Genomic DNA, 19,064 nt, shown 5'->3' with positions numbered 1-19,064 from the left:
CACGTAAGTTCAAATAACAGCTCCACCAATGCACTGCTCTTTTATACCTTGTGTACGATATACCACCACCATGTGTATATATGCTTATCTTTAACTCACGACATTATTCACCTCAGTGTACTACGTCTCTATCACTCCACATACATTACACACATAATTAATGCATTAACTACGTGTAACATTTTGTAATAATATAAAGAAAAATTTTAAGATATACATGATTGATTTGGGCAGTAAAGCATTTGGAACGAAACTGACGGTGTTACTACGGTGTCTTACCTGTCCTGACATCAATGTGGAACAGTAATAGTGCTGATAAGAACAATAATAATAACAGATTGTCTTGGGCAGTAATAAAGAAAAGAGTAAGTACAGACGAAGGCTGTAGTTGGATGCAGCAATTAGTTTAAGTTGGTGGTTCGCAATAGCTATGCTCAAAGGTCAAGAGTGTGAGAGAAGTGGCGAACTGTTAAACACACTCAATACAAGAAAGGTGATAGTTCAAAGTCCCATGCGTTCACTCAGGAATAAATATCGGTGTTCTCTGTAACTCGATGAAGGCGAATGCCGGTTCTTCTCAATTACGATTTTATGCTCCGTTTCCAATGACTTCGCCGTGAACTGAGACTCTGCCGGAACTGAAAGATGAAAAGATTTGCAGTGTATATGAGCCAAAAAATGCCCATAGCGAGACAGTATTCTATGGGCACTTGTTGTTTGTGTTGTCGGCAGGTAAAAAAAATACACAGTGTGAATCACCTAAAACATGCACTGCAGATATTGCGAAAATGGAAAGTGCTATTGATGTGCGCATTTCACAGAATGGGTTGGTAGTCAATGGCTCGTACTGTTAGCCACTAATACGATTGTAATAATACTAAATCTCCGCTTAAATGCTAGCACATGTGAAGCAAGCGTGTAGGGCTGCTACCGGTGGTCATTCTGAACACTACCGATGGTGGTCACTTGTCCTATTACTGGTCATAATCCACATAATAGTGCGTGAACACTCGTTGTCCTTTAGTTTGTGGAACCACAGATATTGTAGAAGTGTCGGTATGTGAACTTTTCAAAATGCGACATCTCTTAAACGACTCGCACTAGAATCGTGCAACAACGATCACAGACGTTCGAATTTACCATACTTCTAGTTTATTAATGTCAATATGTATCGTTACGCGTAAAAAAGTGTATGTTTTCATAAAAAGTACACTTCTTAGATATTATTTCAGTCTGTTTATTTGGAACAATACTAGCCCCTGACTACCAATCCATTCTGTGAAAACCACCCATCAACCTTATTTTTTAAAAAAATGGTTCAAATGGCTCTGAGCACTATGGGACTTAACTTCTGAGGTCGTCAGTCCCCTAGACTTCGAACTACTTAAACCTGACTAACCTAAGGACATCACACACATCCATGCTCGAGACAGGATTCGAACCTGCGACCGTAGCAGCAGTGCGGTCCCAGACTGAAACGCCTAGAACCGCTCGGCCACAGCGGCCGGCTCCTCAATATTAATTTCCACAATACTTGCGGTGCGCGCTACAGGCTATTCACCCCGTTATGCTTGTCCGCCTTCTTCTGGAGTGTAGATGTGGCTGTTGGATTGACGGAGAACACTGAAAAACATCAAAGGTCGTGGGGGAGCAGAGTGTCACGGATATGATGGTGACAATCATTAAAAAAATGGACGTTTTTGCTTACGGTGAAATCTTTTCCCGAAGTTCCGATTAGCAAGTTGTTCTCCTAGTCCGTAAATATTTATTTTATCATTTTTTTTATCATGCCTGCACAGGAAGGAGTGGCAGTCGTAGTAAAATAAGAGAAATTAGAACTCTCACGCAAATGCTGAGTTGTTAATTTGCCCCACGTTCTACATGAGAATGGAACTGAGGAGAAATAGTCTGACAGTGTTTATATGAACTCTCTGCCAAACACGTAAGGGTAATTGTAGAGTATTCACGTAAATTTTAACGAGTTTCCGTCAAAAGTATTTCAGCTTCTGAACACAATTACACCGAAGGGAAAAGTTCATTAGCGATGCTTACAGAGCTCAGCAAGCAACGGCTACCTAAAGTTTAGCAAAACTCTTATTAAAGGGGAGAGAAACAAACACGGCTCTGGTCCCACCTGTGTCACCGGTACCACTCACCCCCGTTTCTCACGCCACAGCGGCCGGGGCCAACATTGAGGGCCACCGTCTCCAGTCGGCCGACAGAAACTCAGGTGCAGGGTGGTCGGCTCGGCTGTTGGCGCAAGTTGTCACCATTGTCCGCGACTGCGGTGCGAGCGGACGGCCCGACTGCCGAGTTCAGGGCGGTGTCCGTGTGGAACGAGGGGCAGCATATTGTTCGGCCTCGCCTGCGCCTGCCGTTTGTTGGCAAACTCGGATTCGTTCCCACCTCCCACCCCCAACGGTCCCCTCGCCAACAACCCTTCCTTCTCACTCATCGTCTCGCCCGTCCAGGCAGGGGCTGCGTCCGACCACAACGGCAGGCTTCACTGTCCGGCCGCCCGACCAAACATGGACGCGGGCGAGTATTGTTTCAGCCGGAGCGGCAAGATCACTGGACACTCACAATGCGCTCTCTGCTTCTCTCTCTGCAACGCTTCACACCCCTCCCCTCCCCTCCCCTCCCCTTCCTTGTACGTCGCTCCAGGAAAGAATTCAGGCGCAACGATGGCGCTCCGAACATCCCTTCACCCTCACCCAGACGCGTCAACCCTTTCTTTCCGCACTGCTGCGCGTCCAAGCGCCTGTGTAAAGCGAGAAAACAGGATCCGCAAAGTCGACGAGCGTTGATAATTCCCTGTACACTGCACATCACCAATTCGCTACTGTCTTTACGCGTGTCCCCCCACCCCCCTCCATTCTTCCTATACGCCAGCAGTGCTCCTTTCGCCAATGAGCATATCTACAGAACTCTCGCCGGACAGCGGTCAGCGCCCGAGGGGATGTACACGGAGAGAGGAGGAGGAGGAGGTGCGGGGAGGGAATGCTTGAAGTTTGTGGGGGGCTGTATTCTAGCAGGACCGTGGAGCTAGGGAGAAGGGAAGGACGCTCCAGAGCTTTTCAAAGTAATAACATTTAAGGACACAGAAAATGGGATGCCTCCCTTTTGTGTAGAATGACCGCACGCTAGCCTCTTGAGAGAAAAGAGAAAATCCTTTTATCCGTTTCTTTCGGCGGGGAGAAGGCGAGTTTCTATCCTGGCGAGCGCGCACGTGCCGCGGTATTTCTGTCCGGGCCTCCACCCCACACCGGCTGGCGAAGCGGTGCTGTAGCCAGGGGGAGTGTTTCTGCGACAATTGTTTTACCGCTACTAGGGCCAGCTGAGCTGTCCCGTGAGCTAGCGTGCATTCGAGCCGAATTGTGTAACAGGTTAGTATCACACTGAAACACAAATACTGCTGGGAAACCTATTGTAGTTAAGAAATAAGAAGTGACCACGTTCTGCCAAGTTACTCACTTGACATGCGTCCTAGTTTCGGAGCACCAACTTGCCTGTCCAGCAAGAAAACGAACTGGAACAACAATTTGAGACTAATATTTCAGATGTAATACGGTAGCGGCAACCGCAAAACTTTCGTGTGATAACATTCTACCACAATGTCTTGCAGTTGTTCGTTTAGAATTATCCTAATGGAACGGAAATCAATATTTATGATCCTACACGTACAGAGAAGCAAATGCTTTATTTAAGAGAGAGAGAGAGCTTCACATATTGAGCAAGTCAATAACACGTCGGTCCACCTCTGGCCCTTATGCAAGCATCTATTCGGCTTGACAATGATTGATAGAGTTGCTGGATGTCCTCTTGGGAGATTTCGGGCCATATTCTTTCTAATTGGCGCCTTAGATCAACAAAATCACTAGCTGGTTGTAGGGCCCCCAATTGGGCAGAGCTCTTGGAACACTGCTGGTCAAGGTAGGCTGTGGCAAGCGTGAATTCTTACTGTGGATGGCGGGAATTACACTACTGGCCATTAAAATTGCTACAACAAGAAGAAATGCAGATCATAAACGGGTATTCATTGGACATATATATTATACTAGAACTGACATGTGATTACATTTTCACGCATTTTGGGTGCATAGATCCTGAGAAATCAGTACCCAGAACAACCACCTCTGCCCATAATAATAGCCTTGATACGCCTGGGCATTAAGTCAAACAGAGCTTGGATGGCATGTACAGATACAGTTGCCCATGCAACTTCAACACGATACCACAGTTCATCAAGAGTAGTGACTGGCGTATTGTGACGAGCCAGTTGCTCGGCCACCATTGACCAGACGTTTTCAATTGGTGAGATATATGGAGAATGTGCTGGCCAGGGTAGCAGTCGAACATTTTCTGTATCCAGAAAGGCCCGTACAGGACCTGCAACATGCGATCGTGCATTATCCTGCTGAAATGTAGGGTTTCGCAGGCATCGAATGATGGGTAGAGCCACGGGTCGTAAAACATCTGAAATTTAACGTCTACTGTTCAAAGTGCCGTCAATGCGAACAAGAGGTGACCGAGACGTGTATCCAGTGGCACCCCATACTATCGCGCCGGGTGATACGCCACTATGGCGATGACGAATACAGGCTTCCAATGTGCATTCACCGCGATGTCGCCAAACACGGATGCGACCATCATGATGCTGTAAACAGAACCTGGATTCATCCGAAAAAATGACGTTTTGCCATTCGTGCACCCGGGTTCGTCGTTGAGTACATCATAGCAGGCGTTCCTGTCTGTGATGCAGCGTCAAGGGTAACCACAGTCACGGTCTCCGAGCTGATAGTCCATGCTGCTGCAAACGTCGTCGTACTGTTCGTGCAGATGGTTGTTGTCTTGCAAACGTCCGCATCCGTTGACTCAGGGATCGAGACGTGGCTGCACGATCCGTTACAGCCATGCGGGTAAGATGCCTGTCGTCTCGACTGCTAGTGATACGAGGCCGTTGGGATCCAGAACGGCGTTCTGTATTACCCTCCTGAACCCACCGATTCCATATTCTGCTAACAGTCATTGGATCTCGACCAACGCCAGCAGCAATGCCGCGATACGATAAACCGCAATCGCGATACGCTGCAATCCGACCTTTATCAAACTCGGAAACGTGATGGTACGCATTTCTCCTCCTTACACGAGGCATCACAACAACGTTTCACCAGACAACGCCGGTCAACTGCTGTTTGTGTATGAGAAATCGGTTGGAGACTTTCCTCATGTCAGCACGTTGTAGGTGTCGACACCGGCGCCTACCTTGCGTGAATGCTCTGAAAAGCTAATCATTTGCATATCACAGCATCGTCTTCCTGTCGGTTAAATTTCGCGTCTGGAGCACATCATCTTCGTGGTGTAGCCATTTTAATGACCAGTAGTGTATGTTGCTGAAATGTAATTACTATGACTTGCCATGAAGGGCAACAAAACAGGGCGTAGAATATCGTCGACGTACTACTGCGTAGTAAGTGTCGCGGATGACAACTAAAGTGGTTCTGCTACCAAAAGAAGGTGTGCCACCTCAGACCCTCACACCCCGCTGTCGGGCCATACGGCTAGCGACATTCAGGTTGGTATCCCAGCGCTATCCGCGGCGTCTTCAGGCTTCTGACTGGGATCTCGTCGACTGGAGTAGAATTGTCTTCAGTGATGAGTCCCACTTCGAACTGAGCCTGATGACTAGCACAGCTCATCTGTTTTTTGTTGCACCTGAAACACATGTATAACAGTAGACACATAGGCTGTCTAACGAGTCAGAGTATTTATTGTCCGTAGTTTGACTTTGTTGTACTAAGCTATTTGTGACTTTGGCACATCGCTGTATAGCTAGTTACGGTTGGTAACTAGTTGTGTGGTTTGAGAATGGTGAGTCAGGTCGAAACGTAACCAATGCAGCAATAAAATTGTATATTCATGCAACTGAGACGGACAAAATTTCAAAAAAGTTATCAAATTTCCTCAGTGCTATACAGTTACCAAACTATCATCCCAAAGCATCGTACCTCGAGTCGTCAAACGTGACTATATTGTCCCTGAAAAGTGTAAACACAAATAACTCTCTGTAGCTAGAATTCTGTTTACATTCAGTCATAAAAAACAGGATTACATCGTCAGGAATATGGTTTGATACCATCGACCAGACAGACCAAGTACTTCTGAAGAAAATGATATGGAAGAATTTAATAGAAAACAGAATGAAATGAGGTTAGCAATGACAGTTACCAGCCACTTGTAACCTTCACCAGCCGTGTGAATACGTGTACGTGTAACAGCACGAAAAGTACGAAACACGACCGGACTTGCCTCGAACCTTAAGACGTAATTCAGCTAAGTAAATAATTTAGAACGTTCTTGCAGGTAATCATGCATGCGGTACAAATTTTCACAACGACCCCATTCCATCAAGCAAGGTAATTTCGTTAGAACAGTATGCTCCATCAAATATGGTTCCAGAATCAGCCACATGTTAGACTATATCAGGAGAAGGATAAGAGACATGATTGGCTGATGGCCTACGGCTCACCAAATGCAGATATCCCGATGCACTAGTTAAGCAACGTGTTTGCGAACTTACCAGAAAAATTAGTCAAGACTCAGTGCCCCTACCTTTGTGTTTTATGTAACCCGCAATGCCTTCGAAAACACCGAGTAAAATTTTCATATTCCCTCGAGCACTTTGCACACACCATTAGACCCACAGAAAGAATGAACAAGACTTATTTGTTGGAAATTTAATGCAGTTAAATTTTGAACGTTCCTGCTGGATGTCATGGTTTTCGAGCTGTTCAAGGAAAACACTTTTTAAGGTCACTTCTGTACCATTTTTTAATAATTCGAAAACTAAGGCCTCTGGAGAAAATATATCACAATAAAAAATTTAACTACATTAAATTTCCTACTAAAAGATCTGTTCGTATTTTATATAGGCTTAATAGTTCGCGTGTAGTGACCGAGAGAATATGAAAGTCTTTGCGTAGTGTTTGAAGGCACTGGAGGTTGCTTAAAACCAGTAGATAGGGGCAGCTGAATCACACTGCATAGTGAAGCTGGCAAAGTTGATATCTGGGCGACAGTTGTAAAATAAATATTAAACATGCTGAGAAGCAAAATGAGCCAACAACAGGCTCCTTTTGACTGCTACGACTTACGTCAGCCATAACAGCTCTGTACAACCTGCTGTGCTTCAGAGCGACCAGTGTGAGTAATATTTCTCCCGGTTAGCTCATTAGAGACGCTAGTATCATGTAGGGCTCTACTTCCCGCGTAATTGACACAGTCTTGTCTTAAATGTGTTACGCCTTTTCCTTAGATGGTGGACTGCCGCGGTGTCCAGAATGGCTAAGTCAGACGCTGCGATATCCCTCTTTATGGAAACCGAACTTCAATTTTCCGGCGAGCCGTAATTCGTGAAGGAGGAAGGCCGCAGTGCAAAACTTTTCTAGTTAGGCCCGCTGCTTATGGCGGCACATATGTCGCAGGTAAGAAAGTGCAGTCGCGTGGGCGGCGCACGCGGGTTATTCGCACGTGCGTGTGACACGCAGATAAGTGCGGCCGTGCCGAGGCATTGTGTGCGCGGGCCCTCCGCCATAACCGCGCTGGCCGGGAAATGGAACTGTCAGGCGCAAATCACGACCACCGCGCCGCGGGATTTCTGCTCTGCGGTCGTGTGGTCGTGAGGAGCCGAGGAGACGGCGGCCCAGTAAGGAAGGTAGAGCCGCAGAGGGGTGGAGGCGGCTGTGACGGCGGCGGTGCGCTATCGAGATGACGACCATCGATATCTCGATATGACTCCCACGCGAGTATCTCGTAGCAAAGGTACCATATCGCAGTCGCTCTTTCGGGGCAGACAGTATCGACGACTCAAATGGTCGAATGCCATTGAGAGGCAATCGATAACTCCCTAAGATACAGTCGTTATGATTTAGTGAGACGCTGATGATTAGCTAGGTAGTAGAGTTATTGGCAAAAAAGAGTTGTCAGTAAAACATGTGTGGAATCACACTGATCGGAAATGTAACGGGCAGAGAAAAGCAATTAGTCTTGCTTGGATATGCAGAGCATGATTTTTCTCAGAAGTGGATGGGCATTCCAGCGCCCCACTATGTGTATTATTCTACATCTACATACATACTCCGCTAGCCACCAAGCGGTGTGTGGCGGAGGGCACAATTCGCGCTAAAGTCGTATTCCCCCCCCCCCCCCCCCCTCCGCCCTGTTCCACTCGCGGATCGCGCGAGGGAAAAACGACTGTCTGAACGCCTCAGCACGAGCTCTTATTTCCCTTATCTTTGAATGATGATCATTACGCGATTTCAAAGTTAGTGGTAATAATATATGCTCTACATCCTCGGTGAAGATTGGATTTCGGAATTTAGAGAGCAGCCCCTTCTGTTTAGCGCGTCGTCTATCTGCAAGTGTGTCCCACTTTAAATTTTCTATGAGATTTGCAACGCTCTCGTGATGGCTAAATGTACCAGTCACGAATCTTGCCGCTCTTCTTTGGACCTTCTCAATCTCTTGAATCAGACCCAACTGGTATCTATCTAGAGTTCGCCTTACCAGTTACTTGTGTAATCTGATCATTCCATTTGAGATCATTTCGAATAGTCACACCCAGATACTTGACTGATGTTACCGCTTCCAAAGACTGCTCATTTTTTTTGTACTCATACATTAATGGGGATTTTCGCCTTGTTATACGCAGTAGGTTACACTTACTAATATTGAGAGATAACTGCCAGTCACTACACCACGCATTTATTTTCTGCAAATCCTCATCGATTTGTTCACAACTTTCGTGTGTTACTACGTTCCTGTAGACTACAGCATCATCGGCAAACAGTCTAAGGCCCTGTCAATACCATCAACCAGATCGTTTATGTAAATCGTATTCCTCTTCGCAACACTTCTAAAATCTGACGTAGTTAGTTACAATTATCATGTTTTATTATTTTCAGTACTTCGTATGCGTTCTTTTCCTTACATGTAGCAGGTATGGTTTTAGATTTGTCTGATTAAGCCTTATGGATACAGAAAACGTTAAGCCGCTTACATTCTGAATCTCCAAGGAAACTGATATAGATAACCATGCATATTCAAATACAGAGATACGTAAACAGGCAGAATACGGCACTGCTATCGGCAACGCTGGCGCCGTTGTTAGATTGGTTACTACTGCTACAGTGACTCGTTATCAAGGTTTAAGTGACTTTGAACGTGGTGTTATAGTCAGCCCAAGAGCGACAGGACGCATCTCCGAGGTAGCATTGAAGTGGAGAATTTTCCGTACGACCATTTGACGAGTGTACAGTGTATCAGGAACCCGGTAAAGCGTCAAATCTCCGACTCATGTACCCTTGATGATGGCATGACACAAAGCTTTACGCCTCGCCTGGGCCCTCAACACCGACGTTGGACTTTTGATGATTGGAAATACACTCCTGGAAATTGAAATAAGAACACCGTGAATTCATTGTCCCAGGAAGGGGAAACTTTATTGACACATTCCTGGGGTCAGATACATCACATGATCACACTGACAGAACCATAGGCACATAGACACAGGCAACAGAGCATGCACAATGTCGGCACTAGTACAGTGTATATCCACCTTTCGCAGCAATGCAGGCTGCTATTCTCCCATGGAGACGATCGTAGAGATGCTGGGTGTAGTCCTGTGGAACGGCTTGCCATGCCATTTCCACCTGGCGCCTCAGTTGGACCAGCGTTCGTGCTGGACGTGCAGACCGCGTGAGACGACGCTTCATCCAGTCCCAAACATGCTCAATGGGGGACAGATCCGGAGATCTTGCTGGCCAGGGTAGTTGACTTACACCTTCTAGAGCACGTTGGGTGGCACGGGATACATGCGGACGTGCATTGTCCTGTTGGAACAGCAAGTTCCCTTGCCGGTCTAGGAATGGTAGAACGATGGGTTCGATGACGGTTTGGATGTACCGTGCACTATTCAGTGTCCCCTCGACGATCACCAGTGGTGTACGGCCAGTGTAGGAGATCGCTCCCCACACCATGATGCCGGGTGTTGGCCCTGTGTGCCTCGGTCGTATGTAGTCTTGATTGTGGCGCTCACCTGCACGGCGCCAAACACGCATACGACCATCATTGGCACCAAGGCAGAAGCGACTCTCATCGCTGAAGACGACACGTCTCCATTCGTCCCTCCATTCACGCCTGTCGCGACACCACTGGAGGCGGGCTGCACGATGTTGGGGCGTGAGCGGAAGACGGCCTAACGGTGTGCGGGACCGTAGCCCAGCTTCATGGAGACGGTTGCGAATGGTCCTCGCCGATACCCCAGGAGCAACAGTGTCCCTAATTTGCTGGGAAGTGGCGGTGCGGTCCCCTACGGCACTGCGTAGGATCCTACGGTCTTGGCGTGCATCCGTGCGTCGCTGCGGTCCGGTTCCAGGTCGACGGGCACGTGCACCTTCCGCCGACCACTGGCGACAACATCGATGTACTGTGGAGACCTCACGCCCCACGTGTTGAGCAATTCGGCGGTACGTCCACCCGGCCTCCCGCATGCCCACTATACGCCCTCGCTCAAACTGCACATACGGTTCACGTCCACGCTGTCGCGGCATGCTACCAGTGTTAAAGACTGCGATGGAGCTCCGTATGCCACGGCAAACTGGCTGACACTGACGGCGGCGGTGCACAAATGCTGCGCAGCTAGCGCCATTCGACGGCCAACACCGCGGTTCCTGGTGTGTCCGCTGTGCCGTGCGTGTGATCATTGCTTGTACAGCCCTCTCGCAGTGTCCGGAGCAAGTATGGTGGGTCTGACACACCGGTGTCAATGTGTTCTTTTTTCCATTTCCAGAAGTGTATGTTGTCTGGTCGGACGAGTCTCATTTCAAATTGTATCGAGCGGATGGATGTGTACACGACCTCACGAATCCATGGAACCTGTATGTCAACCGGGACTATTCAAGCTGGTGGAGGCTCTGTAATGGTGTGGGGCTTGTGCAGTTGGGGTGAAATGGGACCCCTGATACATCCAGATACGGTTTTGACATGTGATACTTACGTAAGCATCCAGTCTGGTCACCTGCATCGATTCATGTCCATTGTCCCTTGTGCATTCAGACGGACCTGGGCAATCCCACCTGGACAATGTGACACCCCACACGTCCAGAATTGCTACAGAGTGGCTGCAGGAACACTCTTCTGAGTTTAAACACTTCCGTTGGCTGCCATACTCCCCAGACATGAACATTATTGAGCATATCTGGTATGTCTTGCAACGTGCTGTTCAGAAGAGATCTGCATCTCCTCGTACTCTTAAGGATTTTGGACAGCCCTGCAGGATTCATAGTGTCAGTTCCCTCCAGCACTACTTCAGACATTAGTCGAGTCCAGGTCACGTCGTGTTGCAGCACTTCTGCGTGCTCGTGTGAGCCCTACACGGTATTAGGCAGATGTACCAGTTTCTTTGGCTCTTCAGTGTGTGTTTATATACCCCGTTTGAATAAATCAGCTAGTTTTGTGACTGAAGAAAGTCTTTCAGACCATAGTTGCTCAGTTTGAAGAAGGACGTGCTATGGTGTTCGTCATTTTCTCATGAGTAGAAGGGTACGGTATATACGATAATCATTTTTTTCAATTTTAAACGAATTGGCATATTATATTATTTACCTTTGAAAAATACTTTTGAAGGCCCGTGGGATGCATTTAGTTCCTGACTAATTATCTTACGTCAGACCATGGTGTTGATCTTTTACAAGTGCATTTGCACAGACATACAGCGAAACTACGGCCCTCCTCCTCTCTCCGTGTACACCCCTCGGGCGCTGCCCGCTGCCCGGCGAGAGGTCTGTAGATATGCTCATTGGCGAAAGGAGCACTGCTGGCGTATAGAATTCACGCAGTAGTTATTTAATGACATTAGATAACTTTGCTACAACAAGCGTCCAAAAAGGTGACCATTAGCTGTAGTACATGCTGTAACATGACTGGGTGTGAACAATACAGCACACTGAATTTCATCCGAACTGAGAGCAGAACCACTTCTTATAATACGACCTTTCAGATCTTCGAAAATGTTTGAAATTTCATTGTAAACTTGTTGTTTCAGTTTACACCACAAATAAAAGTACAGAGGAATTAGGTCTCGTCAACGAACAGGCTATTTTGTGTTGCTGGACCGTCCAATCTTAATATCTACTATTCAGAACCTCTGTAATTCTCCATGCGGAATGTGCACGACTTCCACTGTGTTGGTACCACACCAGTTGTGGTATATCTAGTGGGATGTTTTCTAGTAATAATGCAATGCCTCTGTTAAGGAATCAAAATAACTCGAAATATTTAAGATTCTATCAATAAAATAGGGACAAATAATTCGATTATTTAGAAGACCGTACCACACGTCGATTGCCATAGGTCTTTTTTTATCCATTTCGCTCAGCCACTTTGTGTTTTCAGATGACCTGTACTGCATGTCACGAACATAAATGTGCCCGTGGTTCGTAAATGATGCTTCATCTGTAAATAACACCTCGGTGAAGAACAAGTGATCTGTTTACAGAGAATTGTACTCTGCGACGAAAATCATCGCCATGGATGTCCTGGTCAAGTGAACACTTACTTGACTAACTCCACATTCCCATACGAGCCGTCTAACATGTGAAGTGTGAGCTACAACTACTAAGAGGTCAATTCCAAGTCGTTTGTCTGTGGCCGTTTTGAGCCGTTTACGTTCTTTTACTGTCGACGTTTCCTGTTTCCTGAAATATGTATTATGTTTGTGAACGTAGATGCACCATCAGGATATCGATCAGCCTACAGTCGCACTGCTGCTCTCATATTTTGGCGGCATTCACCGTAAATAAAACCCAAATCAGCTTTCTCAGCTTTTGCGGACAACATTGTGAAGATTAGACTACTTTATGAAGACGTCGTCTACTCGCCACGACAGCAAACCACAGATTAATGATCTTCATGTAACATGTGAACCCTACAGTGAGTGGAATGTCCTTCATAGTTGATGGTTTTCGTGCGACAGGTAAACACACGAGTCCTGCAGTGAGAGCAATGTTGTTTAAATTCGATGATACCTTTACAGTAAAGCTACCACATAGAGTTCTCTGTCGGTGATAATCCATGATTAACCGTCCCTCAGACACAAATCTAGCAGAATCTAGCACATTGTACACGTCTTCAAACTTATTTGTAAAAGAGAAACAATATAACATGTCAGTCCATTTAAAATAACAAAGTTGACTGTCATTTCTACACTTCCATATATGAAAAAATGATGTATACCACACAAAGACTCCTTCAAGCCACGCAGCCTTCGTTTGAAATATTTCCTTCTTTCATTGAAAGTTCTGAGCGATTCTGGTGGTCTAAGTGCGTCTCCATATATATGATACATAAAATTTAATCGAGTGGGTTTCAAGTTGTCACAGGACATTCCTCAATTTGTTTACTGAATTTTCCGGTTTCGAATAACAAGTCACTGTCAACAGCCCATTATTGTTTCTTGGCCGATAGATACGAAAACCGTGATAAGAAACGACATGTCCTTGACGATCCTACTATCGAGGTCGTCCTTATTCACAAATGTGCCAATGGAAGAGAGGGATGAAATGTTTGACGAACAACTGCCAATGGATATGTATGACCTTACCCGAAACTATTTGAAGCATATGATATAATTCTGTTCATCTCGCTAACTGCATTTCAGCTAACAGCTGTACGAATATCATTCTTATATCTGATGGCTAAAAAGCAATTATTTCAGTTCCTGACAGCTGTAGTAAGTCATCTCACTGAAATATCTGTTCAGCTCGCCGCTCGTTTCGTAAAACCGAGATCGTCTGCGACCAATAGATAGATAGCTTCAGATGAAAACATCTCTGTTCACCATTATCTAAATTTTACGTAATAAAATTTAGTTCTGATCCAATATAACGTACACTTTCGGCCACTACACAAAATTGCTTGAAATTATCCGTCCCTTTTCATATTGGTCCTTTTACTTATATTTAGATAATCAAATTTCTTCGACTGGTTGAAGTTTTCAGACTTCGTTTCTCTTTTAGAAATTATTTCCAGTTTTACTAACATGTATTGCAATTCAGAACCAGGTCTTATTCCAAGCGAGACAATAAGCATTTTAGAAAATCCTTTTGCAGCATTTGATTCGTTTCACTCAAAGCAGGCAGTTAAAAACCCTCGCTTCTTACAACTAGTTCCTCTTTAAAGACGATGTTTTCATTATTACTCAGTAATCAGAACATCGATAAAGATATATCAGTATCTTTCAGAAAACTTTTTCTAAACGAAATCCTCTAATCGAAAGGAATCGTTTGACGTGCGTCATGATAAGATCCTGTCGTATTTCATTTTGATATTTTTCTAATTACTTTTGTTTCTGTATGTTTTCAGCTAATCCCACCTCTTCCACACATGTTCAGTCAACATATTAGGAACACAACTTGCAGACGACGAGAACCAGCAGTTTGTCAGGGATTCTCAATGTTGTTTGGATTCAATGGAGCATCTGTATCATTAACCATCAACATAAATTTTACCAAAGAAAAATCGCCAAACAGAGGTATGTTTTCAGAAGTTATTTCATTTAGACGAACAGTTTCGGCATCTCATTAATGCCATCTTCAGGAGACTATGCACTTTGCAAATATTTACCACACAAAAATCGCCAAACAGCCGCATATATCGATACATGCATAACCAGAGCGATCAATATTTGGTTTCGGTGAAATTTTTTGTGGAGCGTTGTTTCGCAGACTTGACTTCAAAGCAAATCTCCACAAACAAATTCAGGGAATCCAGATGTTGACGGCTTCAGTTATGCATGTATCGATATAAGCGGCTGTTTGGCGACTTTTTTGTGGTAAATATTTAACTGGCTGCTGTTCCGTATCCAGGACGGATGAATGAAAATCAACATAAATTTTTGCGAAGGAAAAGAGGGTAGTATCTTACAATATTTTTCAGGCTTTCACCTCTAGCCAGCCCTGTAAGGGAAGTTCAATACATTATCTCAGTCCATTCTTAAGCGATGACATTCACTTCTTATGCGCTGCAATTTTTTTCATTACGGGAATTAGGAACAAAACGACTATTCACGTTGGTTTGTAGAATGTATGAGTCTGACGATATGCCATCTGACATTCGAGAAAATATCATCTACACAATTCCGAAGACTGCAAGAGCCGACATGTGCGAGACTTATCGTACAATGAGTTTAACAGCTCATGCATGCAACTTTCTGACAAGAATAATATACAGAAGAACGGAAAAGAGAAATGAGGGTTTGTTAGATGACGATCAGTTGGGCTTTAGGAAAGGCACCAGAGAGCCGCCCGACATCACGGTTGATTATGGAAGAAAGACTAATGACGAATCGTGATACGTTCATATGATTTATCGACCTGGAAAAAGCGTTAGACACTGTAAAATGGTGCAATATGTTCGAAATTCTGAATAAAATAGGAGTCCGCCCTAGGGAAAGACGGGCAATATACAATATGTACAAGAACCAAGAGGAAAAAATAAGAGTGGAAGACCAAGACCGAAGTGCTCTGCTTAAAGTGGGTGCAAGACAGGGATGTAGTCTTTAGCTCCTACAGTTCAATCCGTACGTCGAAGAAGCAATGAACTAAAAGAAAGGTTCAGGAGTGGAATTAAAACTGAAGGTGAAACGACATTAATGTTAGAATTCCCTGCTGATACTGGTATCTTCAGAGTAAGTAAGGAAAATTACAGGATCTGCTGAATGGAGTGAACAATCTAGTGAGTACAGAATATGGATTGAGAGTAACGAAGAAAGGCGAAAGTAATGAGAACTACCAAATATGAGAACAGCGAGAAACTTAACATCAGGATTGATGGTCACGAAGTAGATGCTACCTAGGCAGCAAAATAACCAATGACGGACGGAGCAAGGAAGACATCAAAAGCCGACTGTCACCGACAAAAAGGGGTTCCTGGCCAAAACATCAAACATAGACCTTAATTCGAGAAAGAAATTTCTGAGAATGTACGTTGAGAGCACAGAATTGTATGGTAGTGAAACATTGAGTGTGGGAAAATTGGAAAAGAAGAGATAGAAAAATTTGGGATGTGGTGCAAAAGAAGAGTATTAAAAATTAGGTGTACTGATAAGATAAGGAATGAGGAGGTTCTCGGCAGAATCTGTGAGGAAAGGGGGAATAGGAAAACAATGACATCCTTTAAGACATCAGGAATAACTTCCCCCGCGCGGGATTAGCCCAGGGGTCTGGGGCGCTGCAGTTATGGACCGTGCGGCTGGTCCCGGCGGAGGTTCGAGTCCTATGTGTGTGTGTTTGTCCTTAGGATAATTTAAGTAGTGTGTAAGCTTAGGGACTGATGACCTTAGCAGTTACGTCCCATAAGATTTCACACACATTTGAACATTTTTGAATAACTTCCATGTACTAAAAGGAGCTGCAGAGGTTAAAAACTGTAGAGAAAGATAGAGAGTGGAATACATCCAGCAAATAATTTAGAACGTATGTTGCAAGTCCTATTCCGAGATGAAGAGGTAGCCACAGGATACGAATTTGTGGTGGGCCGCATCAAACCAGTTAATACACACGTATTAAGATACAGGGTGTTTCAAAAATGACCGGTATATTTGAAACGGCAATAAAAACTAAACGAGCAGCGATAGAAATACACCGTTTGTTGCAATATGCTTGGGACAACAGTACATTTTCAGGCGGACAAACTTTCGAAATTACAGTAGTTACAATTTTCAACAACAGATGGCGCTGCAAGTGATGTGAAAGATATAGAAGACAACACAGTCTGTGGGTGCGCCATTCTGTACGTCGTCTTTCTGCTGTAAGCGTGTGCTGTTCACAACGTGCAAGTGTGCTGTAGACAACATGGTTTATTCATTAGAACAGAGGATTTTTCTGGTGTTGGAATTCCACCGCCTAGAACACAGTGTTGTTGCAACAAGACGAAATTTTCAACGGAGGTTTAATGTAACCAAAGGACCGAAAAGCGATACAATAAAGGATCTGTTTGAAAAATTTCAACGGACTGGGAACGTGACGGATGAACGTGCTGGAAAGGTAGGGCGACCGCGTACGGCAACCACAGAGGGCCACGCGCAGCTAGTGCAGCAGGAGATCCAACAGCGGCCTCGGGTTTCCGTTCGCCGTGTTGCAGCTGCGGTCCAAATGACGCCAACGTCCACGTATCGTCTCATGCGCCAGAGTTTACACCTCTATCCATACAAAATTCAAATGCGGCAACCCCTCAGCGCCGTTACCATTGCTGCACGAGAGACATTCGCTAACGATATAGTGCACAGGATTGATGACGGCGATATGCATGTGGGCAGCATTTGGTTTACTGACGAAGCTTATTTTTACCTGGACGGCTTCGTCAATAAACAGAACTGGCGCATATGGGGAACCGAAAAGCCCCATGTTGCAGTCCCATCGTCTCTGCATCCTCAAAAAGTACTGGTCTGGGCCGCCATTTCTTCCAAAGGAATCATTGGCCCATTTTTCAGATCCGAAACGATTACTGCATAACGCTATCTGGACATTCTTCGTGAATTTGTGGCGGTACAAACTGCCTTAGACGACACTGCGAACACCTCGTGGTTTATGCAAGATGGTGCCCGGCCACATCGCACGGCCGACGTCTTTAATTTCCTGAATGAATATTTCGATGATCGTGTGATTGCTTTGGGCTATCCGAAACATACAGGAGGCGGCGTGGATTGGCCTCCCTATTCGCCAGACATGAACCCCTGTGACTTCTTTCTGTGGGGACACTTGAAAGACCAGGTGTACCGCCAGAATCCAGAAACAATTGAACAGCTGAAGCAGTACATCTCATCTGCATGTGAAGCCATTCCGCCAGACACGTTGTCAAAGGTTTCAGGTAATTTCATTCAGAGACTACGCCATATTATTGCTACGCATGGTGGATATGTGGAAAATATCGTACTATAGAGTTTCCCAGACCGCAGCGCCATCTGTTGTTGAAAATTGTAACTACTGTAATTTCGAAAGTTTGTCTGCTTGAAATTGTACTGTTGTCCCAAGCATATTGCAACAAACGGTGTATTTCTATCGCTGCTCGTTTAGTTTTTATTGCCGTTTCAAATATACCGGTCATTTTTGAAACACCCTGTACATACAGTATTGAATTAGATTTATCACAACGATTCATGGACTTTAAGCATTTTATTGATTTAAGAAAGTATGCCCCATTATGAAATGTGGACATTGTGCCTTACAGAACCAAAGAAAAAAAATCAGAACGATGACGTGGTTTTGTTCGTTTGTGTCCAACTGTATTACTGAATGGGTAAAACGGGCCAATCGCAGTTGCGGATTGTTTGTCTAATGGCTTCCAGGGTATACAAAAGTTTGATTTTCATTGTTTCATATACTTATTGATCGTGACATGATCTACTCATTAAAAGGTACAACCTTATTTTAAAGGTTTAACGTAATATCAAGTACTGGGGCACTCTAGAAAGTAAAGAGAGTTTTGACATAATTGAATATAAACTAAAGATAGAAACAAAACATTTCACATATGAAGTTGTAGTGACTTACTCTGTTTTTAAATATTGTGGACGTAGCTCTCAAGCCACTTGTTGCAGCTTGGGACCAGTCTTTCAGTTCCCATCTTGTAATTCTGCACCGTGAAAGATCTGAACCCTGACGTCACTACTTGTTTGAGGTCTTCATCGTTTCCTAACTGTTTTGCACCAAAAACTTCCTTTACTTTCGGGAATAAGTGAAAATCATTTGATGCCAAATCAGTGCTGCAAGATGGTGTTCAAAAATTTCCAACTTAAGACGAAGTTCTTACTTGTCCACGATGATAACTGAGGCTGCGCATTGTTATGAATAAGAAACACCTTTGCTGAAACCTTTCGTCTCCTTTTTATAGCACGCAGATGTAGTTGAAGAGTTTCACAGTAAACATCATCAAACGGTTCAAATGGCTCTGAGCACTATGGGACTTAACATCGGAGGTCATCAGTCCCCTCGAACTTAGAACTACTT

This window comes from Schistocerca serialis, chromosome 2 (assembly GCF_023864345.2).
Source record: "Schistocerca serialis cubense isolate TAMUIC-IGC-003099 chromosome 2, iqSchSeri2.2, whole genome shotgun sequence".
Lineage (NCBI taxonomy): Eukaryota > Metazoa > Arthropoda > Insecta > Orthoptera > Acrididae > Schistocerca > Schistocerca serialis.
This window is presented reverse-complemented; position numbering follows the sequence as displayed.